Below are 22,960 nucleotides of genomic sequence, written 5' to 3' on the forward strand. Positions count from 1 at the left end.
GAGTCTTGTGCTCAGAAGATTTACAAATCCCACATGCCCTTGGCTGTGACTGGGATTTCGACTCAAATATGCATTTCCCGAAATAGTGCTTTTTACAGATTTTACACTTGGGCTTATCACCCGTCTGCTGACCTTCCTTCTTAGATCCAGAACCCTTTTTGTGGTCAGAATTTCCCTTGTGTTTCTTATCCGAACGTCGTGAGTTGTCATCCTCACGCTTCCTCTTTTCACCATCGGTGTTTGTAACGCCCGGATTTCCTAATCCAAAAAAGTACTATTATCATACTATTATTCAACAAAATTCGGGCATGACCCGTTTGTATTATGAACAATTCCCTGTAAGACCAACTTGTAAGACTTAAATACAACACAGCGGAAAATATGAGCCCATAAATTTCGTTCTTAAAAAGTCATATTAATTACATGAAGACTCAATTGCAAATTGTAATACATTCATTAGAAAGGATTCACAATGTTACATTATATCAAGGCTTCATGACCTGTTTAAAACAAACTATGAGACCTTTCTTTCCCGTACAATCCTTGCTCTCAACTCGATCTATGTCTGCTTCACTTCACTAGTGGTAGAGGAAACCCGAACGACACCTGTGGACACCACGTACAACCCAACCATTAGTCATTAACACACCATATAACATTAAAGCATATAATAGAAATTCGTAAAGCATTCTATGAAGTAAACGTGGATTGTCCAAGCGCTTTCTTAAATACTCGTTATCCAAACCCGGTTTCATTCCTTCATTAACCTGACAATCTCATACCTGCATTACATTCCAACTCAAGCACATCATTAGTAATCGTAAATACTCAAACGCCTTGATAACGTTCATACATATGTCTCTAGCATTGTACATTCATTCACACATACATTCACAATTACGCACTTATTATCATATATACATCTATACATACGTACCTTCATACATGCCTATGTCCCTTCCTACGCACAAACAATTATTCACGAATATATACACAAGTTCCTGTTTACCACTTCTTACATATAGGTTTATGCCGAAATGACATGTTCATAACTTTACATAGTATAGACGATATACAAATCGACCTAACTGCCTTCTAGATTCTTATACATATATGCTTATAAAATTTCCTACACTAACACGAAACAATCCGTTCAGTCACTAACCGACGACCTTTAACATCAATTAAATTCGAAACCCTTTTTAACATAAGTTATGAGGCCTTGGAAAACCCTTTTTAGTCAAGTCCCATGCTCAGAATATCAAAAATTCAGCAAAATGCCAGCCGCACGGTCCCTCGCGGGCTGCGTAAGCCTTGGCTTACTATTTCACGGGGCGCGACAGCTCCACCATAAGCTACGGTGGCTACCGTAAGACGTTAGAACCTACCGTAGCTTACGGTGGCTACCGTAAGCTACGGTAGTGCCCAGCTCAACTCCCATTTTAATCACTAAAACTCCCATATCTTGACCCATACACATCCGAATCATATAAAACTTGTTCCTAACGGTCCGTAAAATATTCCCCTTACATAATCGACTAAAAATCCTTACCCTGGAGTCCTAACCATTAAGAATTACGTTAACATCATATTATTCGTGTGCATTAATTTGACCCGTTTGATCTTTATTATGCACTTCCCGACATACCTAACCACATTCGACTCTTTTCCATTAGACTTACCTTATCATTACCTTTAATTCATACTCTCTTACATGACTCTAAATGAATTACCAAACAACAAAACATATTAAGTCAAATGGGTAAGTTTGGGATTCACTTACCTTAAGCGTTCCTATTCGCATTCGCTTTCTTGCTTCCTCTTGACCCATTTGCCTTCCATGCTCATGCGATACCTATCCTTTCATGCCATCATTCCCATGACATTGTTAGTATATATGTTCATTCCATATCGACATCCATTTTAAATTCATAGTTACATTGACTTTTCTTAATCAATCATTCAATCAATCATTCATCAACGTGCATAAGACACGAATCGTCAATCGCGTTGTTCCACATCTATGAAATCTAATTCCTCATTATACATAGCACATAATTAGTCTAACATATATCATATGATTCCTCGTAATCTTTCATTGATATTCGTAAATCTAACCATGCTATTTACTTATTCGTTGACTTTTCAGAAAGTCAACGATCAAGCATACAAACTCCCAACTTAGTAACTTATGTCCATATTGATGTAGTAGGCCCTAATATCGATACCATGTATATTTCATACTCATGTTTTAGAACACATTCAATCGCATGATCAATTAATTACACCAAACACATGTATAGACAATTCATTACCACTAACGCTTTCATCATCCTACAATTGTCAACCACATTCAAAGTTAGTACTTTAACATAATTTCAATGTCATTCTTTACTAATAAACCCACAAGCTACACATTTAGTGTACATCCATTTCTATATTACCATTGAACAACTAGTCCGACACATGAGATGCACCACACCATTCAAGTATAGAGTACAAACTCCTAAAACATACTTTTTACCAAAATCATCTCGTTAACTAATGCCCACATGTATTCCATGAAAACATACATCTCATACTAATTTCACTATCAAACACCTCATTATCACATTCTATACCTAACTACCAAATTCTTGCATACAAATTTCACCTTCTAACTTCACCTAGTCATTTCATCAAACACTTGGCACACATACAAATTTTTAAGCCTAATGTACAAGTATTTTCATACTTTTTCTTCCTAGTTCTTCCTTTCAATCATCAACAATACAACATATCCAACTAATTACATACCATGTTCAACCTAACTAGCAAGGATTAATCACATACAACATAATATATCAAGAATTTAAACAAAGATTGGACATGGGTGACATACCCATGTCGCCACTTTTACTAACCCAAGTGGGTTTCATCTTCAAACATCAATTAACATCAAATCTTGTATAATTCACATTCCATATGATAATTCTAACATATATTCATGCTTAATTTCACTAAATTTCATGGATTGATCAAAACCCATTCCATTAATTAGCATCAAATCATACAATCTAACTTACCCCATGTTGGAAACCCAGAGATGATTGAGAAATTGATCACATGCATACGGATTTCATCCATAAACGCCTCCAATTGTTAGGTTCTTGATGATTTGGAGAAGAAGGGTTTTCCCCTCTCCTCCCCTTTCCTGCGTCGCACACCCCACCAACACACACTGCACTTTTTTTTTATTATTCCTTGTTTAGTTTGAACATTTACATATTCATCCCTTGTAGTCTTTAAGTTGTCATTCTTGTATAATTTTTCTAACTTTTTGAACTTCTTTCATTTATTTAAAACTTAACTAATCTTTTAAAACACTTAAACATTTAAATAATCCATTCTAAGATTTTTGGGGTGTTACAAATCTACCCCCCTTAAAGGAGGTTTCGTCCCCGAAACCTTTCTCATAACCTATTCTTGTCTTTTCGTTGTACTTATTCAAAGTGCATATTACGTGTTGGTTACATTCGGGACCTTGGCTAAAGATTTCGTTCTCAAACAGCATGGTTGTACGCATTGTTCCTATCTTCTTGACTTAAATAATTTACTCTCTGGATAAATTTCAAACCTATTATTCATGTCATTACACCTTATAGTGCTAGTTCCTTGCGCATTTCATTACTAACGGTCCATTCGTCTTTCTGTTGGTTACACAACCTAAGATTTTACGACTCGTTTCCTTCCTTCTAATAAAACATAATACACTCATGTTTCTACTTATTCAAACTATTTCAATTCATTTCATTCTATTCCTACATCATCTATGAGGTTTCCTTTGATCATCATAAATATATCCTCACTTTCCATTTCTACATGTCTTCTAATCATTCTTGTACTCATACAAGGGATCATTGCATCATCACATGCATACTTTGAACATTTGATTACCTAGTAGTACTAAAAACAAGACTATCCTCCTCACAATTACTTGTTCGTACTCAATACAAGGATAAAGCATCATCCAACGGTTGGTACCGTTACTTGAGCTACTTACAACTTTAAGTCTAGCCTCAAATTTAGTTATTAGCAAAACTTTATTATTAGCTCTGTGCATATACTACTTGTTATACTAACCGAGTATGTCATGCCTGAGCTTCATACAAATTTTCATTCAAGGCCTCTATACCCTCTTCCTAATGACATAAATATATTTTATGTTGATCATTAGAAGTCGATTATTTCATACCATTCCATAATTATCCTACCCTTCAATCCGTTCATAAGTACAGATAATTTACAGATTCTTATATATTAATCAAGAACTAAACATTTTACTAACCTCGACTTCATTACATAGGTCAGTGATCCGTAAGTCGGATCGACCCACTTTTTTATAGATACTTTCCGTACCAGAATCGATCCCATTCATTCGTGTAATACGCTCCCACTCATGAGCATTCTTCCATCAGCTCTACCACTATCATCATACTAAAGAATTCCACCATTCTTATCTGTAAAATTATCAGTTAGCACATAACATTTCACATTTGCATTCTACATGGTGTTTGTTCGCCTAAGTCTCTTTCACAAATTTCTTACATACATGTTTAAAACATATTACACATCCCATTTCTTACATACCGTTCCTTTCATTTTAATGGTTATCTCACCATCTTTTGCAGTTTGACTTTTCAAAAGCCCAATTATAATTACATTCTGATCTATATTCACCAATTACCCAATTCTAACACACCCACCTCTAGTCGAGCTATAAGCTCCTATCAACAGCATAACCTTTATACATACCTGGCGCGAGTCAAATCCATGCTTTGCGTTGACTATTTCAATCCAGTTTGTGACATTACATGACCATAAATTATGCTCACCTACGAGTATATGCCTTGACCATTCAAAACATTTCATACCGGGTTCAAATGGCAATCTCTGTTTGACCCACATAAACTCATTCGTCCTTTCAACCACCTTGCATACAACGTATTCACATAAATATTTATATAGATAAAAGTTTAAAAACATAACTTGGGTAATATCTACTTTTTAAAGAATATTTACTTGTTTGGTACGTAACTACTTACGAATTTAAACCTTTCATTCTTATAATTCATTCCCTTCTATGCTTCGAATCCGTCTCGCGGTTTCTAACATATCATTCATACCCTTCCTTCCTTCCTTTTATGTTTCGGATCTGTCTCGCGGATTCGAACGTATCATTCGCATTCTTCATTCCTTCTATGTTTCGAATCCGTCTCGCGGATTCAAACATATCATTCACATTCTTCATTCCTTCTATGTTTCGAATCCGTCTCGCGGATTCGAACATATCATTCACATTCTTCATTCTTTCTATGTTTCGAATCCGTCTCGCGGATTCGAACATATCATTCACATTTTCCATTACTTCTTTGTTTTGAATCCGTCTCGCGGATTCAATCATATCATTCATACTTTCTCTTTCATATTTGGTACTTTCAATTTCTTGAGAGTCTTACATTTCCCTACACCCTCACGTCCACCTACTCCCTAATTCTAACGGACATACATGTTAAAATTTCAAAACTTCATTACTATCCCATTATTATCTTTCATTTAAAATTCTTCTTCTGTTGATAGGTTTTACCATTACGTGTACTTACATATATTGAATCTACGTACCTGGAACCAATTTATCTTACTGCGTGCCTTGGTGTCGGTCCGACACCGCAGTCGCGGATCATCCTCATCCAAACAACTATGCTTATCTTACACACAACATAATGTTAGTTTCTTCATATACATACTTAAATTCATACTTACATTTGCTTCTACCTTTAGATCTTGATCGAGTCTTGGATTGTGCGGGTTCCTTGTCACAAGAGCACACAGGTTTGATTTCAAGTATTTGCCTCCTCATACTTGATTTCCCTCAAACCAGGGCTCTGATACCAACTTGTAACGCCCGGATTTCCTAATAAAAAAAAGTACTATTATCATACTATTATTCAACAAAATTCGGGCATGGCCCGTTTGTATTATGAACAATTCCCTGTAAGACCAACTTGTAAGACTTAAATACAACACAGCGGAAAATATGAGCCCATAAATTTCGTTCTTAAAAAGTCATATTAATTACATGAAGACTCAATTGCAAATTGTAATACATTCATTAGAAAGGATTCACAATGTTACATTATATCAAGGCTTCATGACCTGTTTGAAACAAACTATGAGACCTTTCTTTCCCGTACAATCCTTGCTCTCAACTCGATCTATGTCTGCTTCACTTCACTAGTGGTAGAGGAAACCCGAACGACACCTGTGGACACCACGTACAACCCAACCATTAGTCATTAACACACCATATAACATTAAAGCATATAACAGAAATTCGTAAAGCATTCTATGAAGTAAACGTGGATTGTCCAAGCGCTTTCTTAAATACTCTTTATCCAAACCCGGTTTCATTCCTTCATTAACCTGACAATCTCATACCTGCATTACATTCCAACTCAAGCACATCATTAGTAATCGTAAATACTCAAACGCCTTGATAACGTTCATACATATGTCTCTAGCATTATACATTCATTCACACATACATTCACAATTACGCACTTATTATCATATATACATCTATACATACGTACCTTCATACATGCATATGTCCCTTCCTACGCACAAACAATTATTCACGAATATATACACAAGTTCCTGTTTACCACTTCTTACATATAGGTTTATGCCGAAATGACATGTTCATAACTTTACATAGTATAGACGATATACAAATCGACCTAACTGCCTTCTAGATTCTTATACATATATGCTTATAAAATTTCCTACACTAACACGAAACAATCCGTTCAGTCACTAACCGACGACCTTTAACATCAATTAAATTCGAAACCCTTCTTAACATAAGTTATGAGGCCTTGGAAAACCCTTTTTAGTCAAGTCCCATGCTCAGAATATCAAAAATTCAGCAAAATGCCAGCCGCACGGTCCCTCGCGGGCCGCGTAAGCCTTGGCTTACTATTTCGCGGGGCGCGATAGCTCCACCATAAGCTACAGTGGCTACCGTAGCTTACGGTGGCCATAAAATCCTTACGGTGAGATGCTACTTCCTTACGGTGGCGAAAAAGACGTCAGAACCTACTGTAGCTTACGGTGGCTACCGTAAGCTACGGTAGTGCCCAGCTCAACTCCCATTTTAATCACTAAAACTCCCATATCTTGACCCATACACGTCCGAATCATATAAAACTTGTTCCTAACGGTCCGTAAAATATTCCCCTTACATAATCGACTAAAAATCCTTACCCCGGAGTCCTAACCATTAAGAATTACGTTAACATTATATTATTCATGTGCATTAGTTTGACCCGTTTGATCTTTATTATGCACTTCCCGACTTACCTAACCACATTCGACTCTTTTCCATTAGACTTACCTTATCATTACCTTTAATTCATACTCTCTTACATGACTCTAAATGAATTACCAAACAACAAAACATATTAAGTCAAATGGGTAAGTTTGGGATTCACTTACCCTAAGCGTTCCTATTCGCATTCGCTTTCTTGCTTCCTCTTGACCCATTTGCCTTCCATGCTCATGCGATACCTATCCTTTCATGCCATCATTTCCCATGACATTGTTAGTATATATGTTCATTCCATATCAACATCCATTTTAAATTCATAGTTACATTGACTTTTCTTAATCAATCATTCATCAACGTGCATAAGACACGAATCGGCAATCACATTGTTCCACATCTATGAAATCTAATTCCTCATTATACATAGCACATAATTAGTCTAACATATATCATATGATTCCTCATAATCTTTCATTCATATTCATAAATCTATCCATGCTATTAACTTATTCGTTGACTTTTCAGAAAGTCAACGATCAAGCATACAAACTCCCAACTTAGTAACTTATGTCCATATTGATGTAGTAGGCCCTAATATCGATACCATGTATATTTCATACTCATATTTTAGAACACATTCAATCGCATGATCAATTAATTACACCATACACATGTATAGACAATTCATTACAACTAACGCTTTCATCATCCTACAATTGTCAACCACATTCAAAGTTAGTACTTTAACATAATCTCAATGTCATTCTTTACTAATAAACCCACAAGCTACACATTTAGTGTACATCCATTTCTATATTACCATTGAACAACTTGTCCGACACATGAGGTGCACCACACCATTCAAGTATAGAGTACAAACTCCTAAAACATATTTTTTTACCAAAATCATCTCGTTAACTAATGCCCACATGTATTCCATGAAAACATACATCTCATGTTATTTTCACTATCAAACACCTCATTATCACATTCTATACCTAACTACCAAATTCTTGCATACAAATTTCACCTTCTAACTTCACCTAGTCATTTCATCAAACACTTGGCGCGCATACAAATTTTTAAGCCTAATGTACAAGTATTTTCATACTTTTTCTTCCTAGTTCTTCCTTTCAATCATCAACAATACAACATATCCAACTAATTACATACCATGTTCAACCTAACTAGCAAGGATTAATCATATACAACATAATATATCAAGAATTTAAACAAAGATTGGACATGGGTGACATACCCATGTCGCCACTTTTACTAACCCAAGTGGGTTTCATCTTCAAACATCAATTAACATCAAATCTTGTATAATTCACATTCCATATGATAATTCTAACATATATTCATGCTTAATTTCACTAAATTTCATGGATTGATCAAAACCCATTCTTTCAATTAGCATCAAATCATACAATCTAACTTACCCCATGTTGGAAACCCTTAGATGATTGAGAAATCGATCACATGCATACGAATTTCATCCATAAACGCCTCCAATTATTAGGTTCTTGATGATTTGGAGAAGAAGGGTTTTCCCCTCTCCTCCCCTTTCCTGCGTCGCACACCCCACCAACACACACTGCACTTTTTTTTTTAATTATTCCTTGTTTAGTTTGAACATTTACTTATCCAGTCCTTGTAGTCTTTAAGTTTTTATTCTTGTACAAGTTTTCCAACTTTTTGAACTTCATTCATTTATTTAAAACTTAACTAATCTTTTAACATATAAACATTTAAATAATCCATTCTAAGATTTTTGGGGGTGTTACAGTGTTTCTCAGCGATCTCTGCCTGACTGCGTCCAGAGTCAGAGACAATGATATATCAGCTGCAGACCGGAAAGTAGCTGGTCTTGAGGCCTTCACACTCGCCTTGATTTCTGGGGCTAAACCCCCCAATGAACCGAGCTATCCGCTTGGGTTCTGGTGTCACAAGTTAAGGAACCAACCTTGACATCGTGTTGAAGCTTGTAAGGTAGGCTTGGCAATCCAGGTTTTTCATAACCAAAGACAAGAAATCAGACTCAATCTTTTCAACCTCATGCTGAGAGTAGTAGTTCTCCTTAATCAACGTCACAAACTGATCCCATGACAGATTGTACAATGGAATCTTTCCAGTAGCTTGCATCAACGACCTCCACCAAGCTAGTGCCTCACCCTTGAATGAGTGAGATACAAACTTTACAACATCCTTATCAGCGCAACCACTGATATTTACCATTGTGTCCATCTCATCCAACCATGTCATGCAATCAACTGCCCCTTTTTCCCCAGTAAAATCCCGGGGTTTGCAAGAAACAAAGTATTTATAAGTACAGGACTTGGCACGTGGTTCATTATTAAATACTATCCTCTTGGATGGAACACTGTGTTGGTTTGAGGAATGTTGAACATCCTCTTTCTTGGTCCCATGTTGCGAAGAGGGTGGCTTACTGTGTGCCTCAGATTGAGTTCTAGGTTTAGAGTGCGGTGCGGATAGGGTCCTGCTTCGAGTCCCGCTAGATTCATTTAACTGCCGCTCCATAGCTTTTGTAACAGCATTATCTATTAATGCTTGCAGTTCCGCACCGGTCACATGTATCTTAGTATTTTCATGGTTTTTCCACTGGATGACTGTTTACCTCTTCTGACCTAGTCATGTAGCTTTAATTGCTACATAAAAGAAAATAATTGACAAGGTTTATTTAGAAGCTTTTACAGCATTTGATGATTTATTAACCATGGTTTTAATAACTATTCTGGTTAATTTGTTAAGTATTTATATGTTCAGAATCTTTATTACAATCCTTAATTATAATTTAATAATAGCACAAAAGCCTAGTTACACAGACAGATTTAATTTATAAACCAGTATTTTACAGAATCGAGGTATTAAGGTTTGAATCAAAGTTCATTACCTTTTTCTTACAGGGAGTTGTAGGCTACTGCTGTCTTTAGTCCCAAGGGACGTTAATTATAGGCCGTAGGCACTTCATCCATAAGGGATGATTATATAAATAATGAGATTGGAATAACCCAATTTAAGGATGACTTATGCGATTTTATCGAATCACATTTTGTCAAGAGTGTTAACATGTTTTCAGATGTTAACAAGGATTGGAATCTTTTGAATAGGTTCTACCATCTTGGTCATGTCTGCAACGACATATAGACTAGGTTTTACCTTTAAGATTCTTTTTAACATTTAACGCAGAACAGTCCTAAATTGAGATGTTAATAAGGATCTGAATCTAATTGTGGTACTACCATTTTGGCCCTGTCTTAAGAAGACACATGGCTAGGTCTTGTCCTTTTTAGATTTTGTCATTTTATTATAATGATAGATCTTATAATAGGAATGTTATTTTCATTTATTTCATGTTTTATGTTTATGCATGTAATTAATAAAATGAAAATTTAAACTAACCATTCCATTAAAAATTTTAAACAAGTACAATTTTGCCCTAAATGGGACTTCTAAAGAAATAACACGCCCATGCAGGGGCTAAACAAACAAACATACCCACGCAGGGGTCAACAGAAAGACATGCCCACGCAGGGGCAGAATACAAAAAGACATGCCCACGCAGGGGCTGAATACAGAAACAAAAGTCCACGGAGGGACTTCATTACAACAAATTAAAATAAATAAGGATTTTCAAAAATCCCTCTTCTTGGTCTTCCCCTTGATTAGGTCTGACAACCCTTTGAAGAAGCCTCGGTTGTTTCTGCGCTCTGCTTGAACTTCTCGCTCAACTTGGTCCAATCTATCGAGAACCTCTTGTTGGCGTTCTAGCGGGATCAGTTGCGGCTGCGGCGGCTGCTGATGTAGAGGTTGAGGAGGTGGCGGGTGCTGGTACCCATAAGGTGGGTACCCAGTAGTCCAAGGACCACCATAGGGCCCTTCAGGATGAAGAGCATTGTAGTCCCACGCTGCCTGGTATGGGTCGATCTCAGCATAGTTGTAGTTGGTGTGGGCCGGCTGCTCAAATGGGTTGTACGTCGCTGAACCGGCGTATGCAGGAATTGGGTTACCAAAACCCAATGGTGGCGCGACAGGCGCAGAGTCTACTTCCGAGACGAGGTTTGAAGGTCCCCCCATCTGTAGGTCTTCGTGGAGTGGCGGGTAATAGCTGCCACTTGAAGGTTGAGGGGTGCTGATACGCACTCCTCCTCGCACGGACATCCGTGCGTTCGATCTTCTCTGCCTCGGTGGCTCCGGAGGTGGTTGCTGTACTGGCGGCGGTGGCGGTGGAGTGACTGCCACAAAACGAGAATCCTCAGAAGGATCCTGCTGCTGCTGCTGCTGGTGAGGCGAGGAGTGGTATGAAGGTGTAAACACCCAATCATACTGGGCGAACCTCGCCTGGTAACTATCTGGACCACAATAAGGTGATCCATGAAAGGAGGACCCATCAGAGATCTCGATGGGGTGGTTAGGGGTCCCGGTTGCAGGCTCGGCGGGATCCGTGTCCTCGTCCATGTCCATTGCATGGTCTCCCGAGAAGTGGTCTTCAGGCCCTAGTGGATTAAAACCCACTGGTTCTTCAATGTAGTTTGCCGGGTTGAACCGGCTCTGGAAGACAGGAGTGGGGACGCCAAAGGAATGGTGCGAATTGGACCGTTGGAGAGGTATAAATGAAGGTTGCGGGTTCTGGGGCTCATTTTCTGATTGAGGCCCAAATGAATGGTGATACGAGGGTGAAGAACTGAGCGAGACAGATCACCTTGCTAGCTCAATGTACGTCCTCCAATGCTCCTGAGGATTGGTGCTCATTGTAATTGACGGGGTTCTTATATGTGACGGCCCGGCTTCGTGGTCATGCCCAGTGACGGGCCCCTTCTAAACCTCGGCGGCATGATTAAACCTGTCAACATAAACAAAGATAACAACAAGAAATATATATAAAAGACAAAAAATAAAACAAATCAGGATTTGTCCTATGTTCTTTGTCTAGACTCGAAAATCGAGGAATGTGCAATTGTGTAACTGAGATTAAACACAAAAGACTAGTGTTTAATTCACTCAGTGTTGGCTCTGATACCAACCTGTCACACCCCGATAATTCCACGTATACCGGTGGGCCCGGTGGGGAGTATCGTGACGTAGTTGATATCATCATAGTCAAACAACACAACTTTAAATGCACAGCGGAAGCAAAAGATAGATTTATTTCAACCGAATAAAAGTGTAATATTAAGTATCACAAAATGGCTGAAACAGATCCACAGGCGGATAAAAAAAAGAAATTTTGTTCAACAGACTTTAAAGGCATCTAAGCTTGCACGACTTCAATGTGATGCTAGGAGAGACCAGCCTATTCCGATTAGTACCTGCACTTAGTGCAGGATCGTGTACGGTCCCGAAACCAGTCGTTCAGAGGTGTTCTACACAATATGAAAGGCGGAAACAGACATATTGTGTGTGATTCAGCAAGATATCACTTAAACTGTCTTGTTTATTGATCTGGTAACAAATTACAGTACGGAGACACTTCGACAGAGCTTCGCCGTCGGAAAACACTATCCTAATTCCGTTCCAAATGAAACAAGATCACCACTATTTATAGACCAGCTAATTCCGCTTCAACTAGATTCAAATGAAATCATATTACAAACGGAATTACACCTTCATGCGGAATAAGCTAATTCCGTGCGGAATTACCAGATGGTAATTTCGTGCGGAATTAACTCTTTCAAGCAAAATTAACTTTTTGCCTTGTTTTCTCGATCTCTGTGCCATGAACAATGCAAGACTCGATACAAGACGAAGTTAACAGACGTATGCACCAACAGACTCCCCCTCAGATGTTGACGAGTCTACTGTGTCGAGTCTTCAACGCCTTCAGTCTTTATTAGTCTGATTGTTCTCTTTGAAGTATCTGACAGTGTAAAACTTCTTCAATCTTCTCTTTACATTCCTATTCAGCACCAGCATACTCCCCTCGAACAAATACTCTCTCCTCGGATGTCGATCTGCAATGAATCAGGATCACAATCTGGCTTTCAAGCTTTCTAATTCTCTTGATTAGATCTCTTGATTCCTTAACTTCATCAGCATCATCAGCTTGCGTGAACTTTTAGCTCCAGGATCAAAACCTGGCTCACATTCTACTTCAGGTATCGGAATCTGGCTTTCCTGCACATTCTCTACCTCACAATAAATTTCACAATTTTATAATTGCACAAATTTATATATTCCGACTCCCCCTCAAATTCATCTAGAATGATTTAACAAAGATAATATCTGATGAATCACTTGTAAGCAAATTTTCATAATATTATCATTTAAAAATTTCTGATCACCACTTGTAAGCAAAAACACACAAACTCCCCCTCACAAAATGTTCATCATGTATAGCACTCGGAATTCTAAAAATCAGCTCTTCAACATCAGTTGTCGAAAATCTTTTTGAATTTTTCAAAATTTTATGCTAAAATACACTAAAATCTTTTTGGATTTTTGACTTGAAAGAGATGCAGTAAAGAAATATTTACAAACAATATTTTTGTGAGTTTGTGTAAGAGGATCATATCAGTTTATGAGACAAATCACCAACACCGTTACGATTTTTACATTTTAAGTTCTAAACAATTCACCTAGATTGTCAGTATACTGATCCACTTTAAATTTTCACACAAAGTTCAACTGTTTCGAGATTCGAGATTAGTGTTTTAAGCACTTAAACTTATTCGCGTGTCCCATCACTTGAATATACTCCCTTATCCAGATCCCAATATTCAGTCTTACAGGTGAATATACCTAGATGATATCTGTAAAGGGTTAAATGCGAAACCGTGAGAGCTCAGGTCAGAACTTCTGTTCAGCAGAGAGATGACGACTCGTCTTTTGGTGTGTTCCCTTTAGAGAATCTTTTCTTCAACCGCACATGATTAGCATTTTTCAATGTTTCATCATTTTTTGTACTAAGGGCTGCGCTATATTTCAAGCCAAAGCAAAGTATTATACGGGGACTAGGCCATTGCTTCCGCAAAATCAGAAGTCCCGGGATAATACCCCAGATATCACTGAGTATAAAGACCTAGTATCTCAGAAAGAGTGACCTTTCAAACAAGATTTCGGGGGTTACCCATATATCCAAGAAATGTTCCCCACGATATAAGTAAGTTTGAATATTTTAAGTTTATATCCCGAAAACAATCTACTAAATGTATAAAAACCTACAGGCATATCCGCAGTGAGATTGTTTATCACATTTGACTTTCCATTTCTTTAGCATGTTGTGATAGTCCACTGATGTACTATCATTTCCTCTTTTCACGACAAAACTCATTTTTGAATTTATCATATTTTTGTCTTTTTCAAATTTTCTAATGTTTTTGGATTTTCTGAAATTTTTACTCCCCCTAAAATTCAAAAACATTTAAAGAAACTTTGAAAACAAACTGTACAAATAAAGTGACAACTGTTGTGAATCGCTTCAATTCTCCATCCACTTGGCATAAACAATCAGAACTCCCCCTTTCAATATACTATTTTCCCATTATGATTTCAAAACACTCAAGTTTGTTTTAATCAAAATGGTTTTTTCGGAAAATAATTTTTGTTGATTTTAGAAACCACTTGTAGGTTAGGGATTCATCACATTGTTTTTCAACCACTTATATGAGGATTTACATCAAGTTCAAACTAATGACCTTGATAAATCACTTTGAAAACCAAACCTCTGTACTAGTTGTAGGTATGCACGATCAAACCTGATATAAAGAATGATATCGATTCCTGCTCCACACTTAACAACCAGGGAACTCCGGCAAGTCAGGATTTTACTTGTGAAAAAATGCCATCCAAGCCTGACCAAACTTGGATGTTTCCTCCTCAACTTCACTTGGGTAATAAGTCGCTTTCTTTGTTTCATAAAAGTCCTTTACCCCTTTAGCCTTTCCCTCGACCATTTTCCCAAAATTCTTTTTAACATTTCCATTAAACACTTTCTCAACATCAAATTCTTTCTTCTCAGAATAAAATTGATTCGAGATCTCAACCTTACCAACCTTTGATTTAAAATTTTCAGCCCTCAATGGTGGAATTTTTCATCATCCATTGGCGGAACTGAGTTTTCTTCTTTAACTTCAACATGTGGCTCATCTGACTTTGTGGAATCAGATTCATTGCCAAGTTTTTCATAAAACTTCTTAACAACCCACATTTGGTTGTCATGCTCAGCTCTCTTTTTGTAAAAATGTGTCTTCGAACACTCACCAACTTCATATGTTGAATTTTTAAAAATTTTAAATTTTTCAGTTGGTGGTTCATTTTTCTCAACAACTTGTTCTTTGAGTTTTTTAGAGACTTCCTGTTTTGTTTTTGTTGTTTGAGAGCAGTTCCATGCAATGTGACCAACTTCATTGCACTTGTAACAAGTTCTTGTCTCCTTCTTTTGATTAGCTCCATTCTTCACTTTCTCTTGCTTCTTGGCAAGAAATTCCCGGTTTGATTGCTTCCAGAATGAGCTCTTTGATTCCTCTTCACAGCTTGTCCCTGGAACAAATTTTGTATTTGTTTTAGAAGTTTTTTCATGTTTATAATTTTCAGGTGGAATAAAACCAAGACCTTTCTTTTTGAAATTACCGTTATGGTTTGGTTTCTTTTGAAAACTAGAACCAGAACTATAACCCTTTTTCTTGTTTAACCGTTTTTTGAACTCTTGAAGTGTACTTTTTAGGTTTTTCAGTAAGATTTACATCGTTTATTTCATAAATATTGATTTCTGTTAGTTTGAAAACCTTTTTGATCTTTTCAACTTGAACACTTCTTATTGGAAACTCTTTATCAGAATATAATTTGTCAGAATCATTCAAAGTATATGCAACTTCAAATGTTTCATCCTTCAAATTAGATTTTGATAAAAGAAATTCTTTATTGTAAACCCGTTTAACCGACGTCTTTGAATTATTGACTGACGAACTCGAACTTCCAGACTCGGAATTTGACTAAGACTCCTCATCTTTATCCAACACCTGATCGACTACCTTTTTTATTAACTCGGACTCATGATGGGTGTCAGACGATGTAAAAGTAACGTCAATGTTTTCTGGTAAATCATGGGTTATATCGGACTTTAACTTTATATTGATCGCCTTTTTGACTTGCTCCTCATTTGGTTTTCTGGGAGAATAACCTTCCCAGATCGGAGGTGGACACTTGTTATAACTAACACTCTGTTTCTTACCAGTATCCTTCTTTTTTGGCTTCTCATCTTGAAATACTTCAAGACCTGCAACAGTTGGATAAATTCGGTCAATGATATAATCAGAACTAGAATAACTTTGCAACAGTCTTCTAATTCGTTCATTTTCAATCTTCTCAGTCTCCAACTCTTGCTTTAGCTTTGCACATTCCTCAATGTAATGATTGGTAGCCTTTTGCTTCGACATCATCACTGCATTCATTATAGTTAATGCATCTTCTCTTTCAGAATTTGTCTTCTGTAGACCAGTCATTGTTCTGTTTAACACGTCATATGACTCTTTCACATAATTGAGATTGAATAGTAATTGTTCTTTCATCTTTTCAAACTCAGTCAATTTTTCATCTTTCTCTTCACACTGCTTACAAGATTCCAAGCATTTAAGACATGGTTTGATAATCTCAACAATCTTTTCTACTTCGATTATCTTCTCTACTTCAACAACCTTTTCAACTTCAATCACCTTCTCAGTTTCAACTATCTTCTCACCGTCTTTAACTTCTTCACTTTGTTCAGACTTCACCTTTTGAACAACACTTTCACATTTCTTCTTTTTCTGTTCTCTTGCTACTTGTTTCTCCTTTAGCTTCTTCAAGCGATCTGCAAAGTAAAATTGAAAACTTTCAGGAGATAAATGAGTTTTTGCAACATCAATATGCATTTCTTCCTCATAATCACTACTGTCATTAGTTGGTGATTGATCAAACTCTATTGTCTTTTCTGTACTGTCATGTGAAAATCCAGAATTAGATGGTGTTTGATCAAAAACTGTTGTTCTTTCTGAACTTTCTTCTGATGAAACAGACTCTCCATCTTGACTTGTCTCATTACTATCAAATATTTTCATCCATTCCGTAAATAAATCAGGCTTTTGAACTATCTTTGCAATGAGAGCTACAACTTTTGAATCAGGTGGAATGTATTTATCCCAGCTGAAGCCTTCTGCCACTTTTTCATCATATTGATCAATGATACCATAATAAGCTTTCTTATTTGCATCTTCGATCATTCTAGCATGAGCAGTTTGTGGTTCCTTTTGTTGATGCGGTTGATGAGCAACTTGTTGATATATGGCTTTCCGATAGTAATCATCTTTTCCAAATGGATTCTTTGCTCCACTTGCCTCTGGATTTTTGCATTCTCTCTTGAAATGACCTTTCTCCCTGCATCGAAAACAAGTAACTTTAGATTTATCAAAACCCAAAGTAGAAACATATGCATCCAGAAAATCATTTCTTCCTGTAATCATTTTGAACTTTTCTGCTCTCCTCAAGACACTAGCTAAACACTATTTGATGTCCACGAGCTCCATCTTTTCAGCGTCTATCTGATCGTAATCCTCTTTTGTCAGCATAGGATTTCCGATCTTTCCTGCAACCAATCCCTCATAGGATTCTAACACTGTAGCAAGTAGTGCCATGTGATCTTTAGCAACTTCTTCAGAAAAACTTTGGCCATTCGGAAGATTCAATGCAATGTTGCATTATATCACACAACCATTTCCACTTTTTGAGCTTTGAGACTGGAAACTTGAAGTTGAACTCTTTGGATTAACACTTGGATATGAAGATACTCCACTGCCGCTGTTTGAACTTTGATCAACAGTTCCAGATGAGTTTCCAGCACTAAACGCAGTTTGGATTTTTGGACTCATTTCAACCTCTTGAACACTGCCTTTGTAATACATCTTCACATCTTGTTGATTACTTGGATTGTTCATCCTTGCAAACTTTTGCTGTTCAAGATCTTGACCCTCAATCTTCTCGATAAACTGAGAAATCGTCAACCCATCATATTCTCTAGTGTTCTTTAAGATCATCAAAAAGGTACCCTATTCTTTCTGAGGTAAAGCATCAGCTAATTTATCAACCCATTCATCTTAACTTTTCTCAATTCCTAACAAAGACATAGATCTCACTAAGTGACAATATCTTTCAATTAACTTCTTCGACGATTCTCCCGACAAGCTTGAAAACAAATCAAATTCTTTCTTTAGCAGTGCTTTCTTGCTCCTGATCATCTTTTTACTACCTTCAAACTTAACATGCAATGCATCCCAAATTGAACGCGAAGTGTTATCATGTTGAAGCAACATAAAAATGTCTTCTTTCATAGCTTGTTGTAAAAGACTGATCATCATTTTTTCTGCTTTATACATGTCTCGTTCTTTATCATTCAGTTCAGAAATAGCTTTTGTAACTCCCAACTCAGTACATGGTCTAACATACTTTTTCTCGATACATTCCCAAGATCTTAAATGAGTTGCTTGAACCCAATTCTCAAACCGATCTTTCCATCCATAATATTCTTCAATGCCCATAAGCTTCGGGGGTTTTTGTAAAGTTCCATTTTCATTTTCCATGTTCATGCTTTGAGCAATCGCAGCCGGAGTAGTCGGGGATGTGGCAAATGCGTTGTAGAATTATTCTTCCATGATTCGGTAACACGTTTATCAAGACAAACACTTTCAAACGAAATTAAGTCTTTCGAACGGAATTACTTCAAACGAGATTACCTGCATACAACTTTCAAACGAAATTAACAAGTTCAAACGAAATTTCCAAACGAAATTTAATTTCATGCGGAATTAATCACCAATTCAAACGAAAATAAATCTTTGGAGCGAAATTACTAATTCCGTGCGGAATTATTAGAAATTTCAAACGAGATTAATCAATCAATGTAATTCCGTGCGGTATTAAAGTGTAATTCCAAGAGGAATTATGACGATGTCAGCATATTCGATTCTGATGTTCAAGCGAAATTATCAATTTTGTCAGAATTAAATCAAATTAAAGTCCAATTTTCTCAAGGATTTGTTAAAACATGATTCCGATTATGATATGAGAAGTTTAGATCATTTTGACCGTTAAAACTTGTTCAATTGAGAAAAGAAGGTGTAGAAGTAAGAGAAACTGATGAAATTGAGCTGAAATCGGTTGAACTCCTCCTGTGCTCTGATACCAGTTGTAGGATAGTGTACGGACCCGAAATGAGTCGTTCAGAGGTGTTCTACACAATATGAAAGGCGGAAACAGACATATTGTGTGTGATTCAGCAAGATATCACTTAAACAGTCTTGTTTATTGATCTAGTAACAAATTACAGTACGGAGACACTTCGACAGAGCTTCGCCGTCGGAAAACACTATCCTAATTCTGTTCCAAATGAAACGAGATCACCACTATTTATAGACCAGCTAATTCCGCTTCAACTAGATTCAAACGAAATCATATTACAAACGGAATTACACCTTCATGCGGAATTAGCTAATTCTGTGCGGAACTACCAGATGGTAATTTCGTGCGGAATTAACTCTTTCAAGCGAAATTAACTGTTTGCCTTGTTTTCTCGATCTTCGTGCCATGAACAATGCAAGACTCGATACAAGACGAAGTCGACAGACGTATGCACCAACACTTAGCCTTTTTGGGAAAATACGTCAAGGCACAAAAGATTTTATAACTTGGGATAATAATTTATATATAAACTTGTAAAGGAATTACAAGTTTCTTATACGTTCAGTAGCCCGGGCTGAGCACCGGGTTAAGGATTAATAGACACACCACATGATATAGTCCCGCGGCGAGTTATTCTCGTAACCGGCAGTTATACCTCATTATTTATATATATGCACTGGCGGGTGTCATGCCTACACCCCGTGCTAAAGTCGTGGCCATTTCTGTGAATGATGCCATGGATATTCGTGACATGGTCATTAACCCCCCAAAGGCTTTAAGCAAACAAAACAATTTAAACGGGTCATTTCAATAAATCAACCTTCATACGATCAAAAATTCAATGCCCGACCAAGCGGTATTTTATATACCGTACCCCAAGCCCGTATAAGGGAAAATAAGTTAAAAGTATTTACCTTTGCAAGTAATAATCACAAGCAAGTAATAATCACAAGCAGCAAGTGCAAGTAACTTTTACCGGGTCTCCTATTCTGGAACGAAGGTTTATAATAACCTATTAGATTCCTAACATGTCTTTAATTAAGCCTAAACTTAGACCGGTTAGTTTTAAAGAAAGATACGGTTTAAAACGCATGACGAAGCGAAAATCGGAATAGAATGTGATTTAGACCCGACAAGTTTAAAGACTTGTATAATATGGGTAAACTAAACACATTCTGGATTTTGAGACAAAAATGATAAGGTTGGCCCGTTTCGGTTAATTTATGCAAACTAGTCACATAAACCGAACCGAACATGAAATATGCGTAACGGGTAACCATAAGAGTCATATACAGGTTTCCTAAGTTAATATGCCTTAAATATGTTGTGACATCAGTAAGATATCTTCTATTATGCCCAAAACGAATTTAAACTCAAACTATGCCCGTTGGGGCATTTTGGTCATTTTAAAGGTTATAAAAGAGTTTAAATATCAAACTGAGTTACAGGTCTGATATAATTAGTAAAAATACTTAATTTAATAAGTGATAACAGTAGGGTATAACATATGTGTGAAATTTATCTTTTATAACCAAACTATGCACCGTAGGGGCATTTTGGTAATTTCACATAAGCCTAAAAGGTCAAAGCTGGAAATCTGAGTTTAAAACTTTTGTTTACTGTTAAAATATAAAATTTTACTGAAAATTTCAGTAGGCATCAAACCTTATATGTTCAAAATAGTTTTAATACATACTATGCGTTAAAAATGCTTAAAAGGCGGTTTTAAGCGATTTTCGGGTTTTTAAAGGAAAGCTGATATTTTTATCATTCCAGAAAGCTTTAAATATTTTATTTATCATATAAAATCAGTAGCAAAAGGTTTGGGGTCAAAATGTTTTGTAAAACTCAATTTATAGGCCAAAAGGACAAAACCGGCAATTACCGAATCAAGCTTAGAACCCTATGTTATGCTCAGCCTAAAAATAAATAAAAATCTTCAAAAATCCCAAAATATTATTTTACATCAGTGGACAAAAAGTTTGATATCAAAAATTGGGTTTAGATAGGTTATACGCTAATTATGCAGTTTAATTAATAAAAAGCTTTTCATTTACGCTAATGAGCATAACTCCTAATCTAGACCTCAAACTGATGTCAAATTTTAGGGACAAGTCTATAAATCAGTAATGAAGGTTTCTATTCTTTTACTTTTTCAAAAATCACGTTTTAAGGTGAAAAGGGCATAATAGGTAATATTTAAGCATTTAACGGAAACATGCATATGAATCGGATACTAATGAACCAAGTTGTATAATCACAGAGGGTTATACTAACATGTAACCTGGTCCTAATAAGGCTCTAAGGCATTTCTAAACTATGCTTTAACGGGTCAAAACTGAAAGTCAAAGCAAAAGTCAAATTATGCGACTTTCGGCTCCGAACCGAGCCTAAACTGAAAATTGTCGGGTTGAACATGTTTAGACATGTTCTTGCATTAATTACCAAGTTATATTAGTGATAAAATAGGTTGCATGGCTGCTACATTGATAATTATGCATTTATTTAAAATATGCCTTCTGTTGACTTTTTATAATTATCTTTGACCCGACAATTGACCTAGTTAGAGTGGCAATCAGAGAGTACCCTTTTATGGGTTTATTACCCACATAATTACCAACTCATACGTACTTTCAGTTCGAGATTTGACTGGACAAATTTTGATTAATCTCGAAGTCAAACCTTAATTACGACGCTTTGACTTTAAGCTAATTAACTAAGCAAAACTGAATTAAGGAAAGTTAAGGACACTTACTGAGGTCCTATGCACGACTAATGACTCCTAGGAAGTGTGCTTGAGCTCCAAAATTCTCCAGAAGTGAAGTTGTGAAGGTTTTTGTTGGTGCATACGTCTGTCGACTTTGTCTTGTATCGACTCTTGCATTGTTCATGGCACGAAGACCGAGAAAACAAGGCAAAAAGTTAATTTCGCTTGAAAGAGTTAATTCCGCACGAAATTACCATCTGGTAATTCCGCACGGAATTAGCTAATTCCGCATGAAGGTGTAATTCCGTTTGTAATATGATTTCGTTTGAATCTAGTTGAAGCGGAATTAGCTGGTCTATAAATAGTGGTGATCTCGTTTCATTTGGAACGGAATTAGGATAGTGTTTTTCGACGGCGAAGCTCTGTCGAAGTGTCTCCGTACTGTAATTTGTTACCAAATCAATAAACAAGACAGTTTAAGTGATATCTTGCTGAATCACACACAATATGTCTGTTTCCGCCTTTCATATTGTGTAGAACACCTCTGAACGACTCGTTTCGGGTCCGTACACGATCCTACAGTTTTCAAATGAGGTGCTCAAGTGTTGCAACAAGTGGGTTCTTATATAGTGAGTTTGATCTCATAAGATGATGCCAAGGAAGTCTACAAGTGTAATGGGATCATTACAGGTGCCCCTATTGCATGAAAACTGGTTGGG

At 36.7% G+C, this 22,960-nt stretch overlaps 1 long non-coding RNA gene across 1 annotated transcript; it reads right to left on the minus strand.

Annotated features, from left to right (window-relative positions):
• Nucleotides 1-496: 496 nt before the first annotated feature.
• Nucleotides 497-3,225, minus strand: LOC110866209. The gene is made up of 3 exons (XR_002551224.2): nt 3,066-3,225; nt 1,784-1,855; nt 497-606 (listed from the first exon to the last, which is right to left on the minus strand). It is a non-coding gene; the product is annotated as an uncharacterized LOC110866209 (long non-coding RNA).
• Between the last annotated feature and the right edge of the window lie 19,735 nt (nt 3,226-22,960).

The sequence above is a fragment of the Helianthus annuus genome, chromosome 16, assembly GCF_002127325.2.
Source record: "Helianthus annuus cultivar XRQ/B chromosome 16, HanXRQr2.0-SUNRISE, whole genome shotgun sequence".
In the NCBI taxonomy this organism is placed as follows: Eukaryota; Viridiplantae; Streptophyta; class Magnoliopsida; order Asterales; family Asteraceae; genus Helianthus; species Helianthus annuus.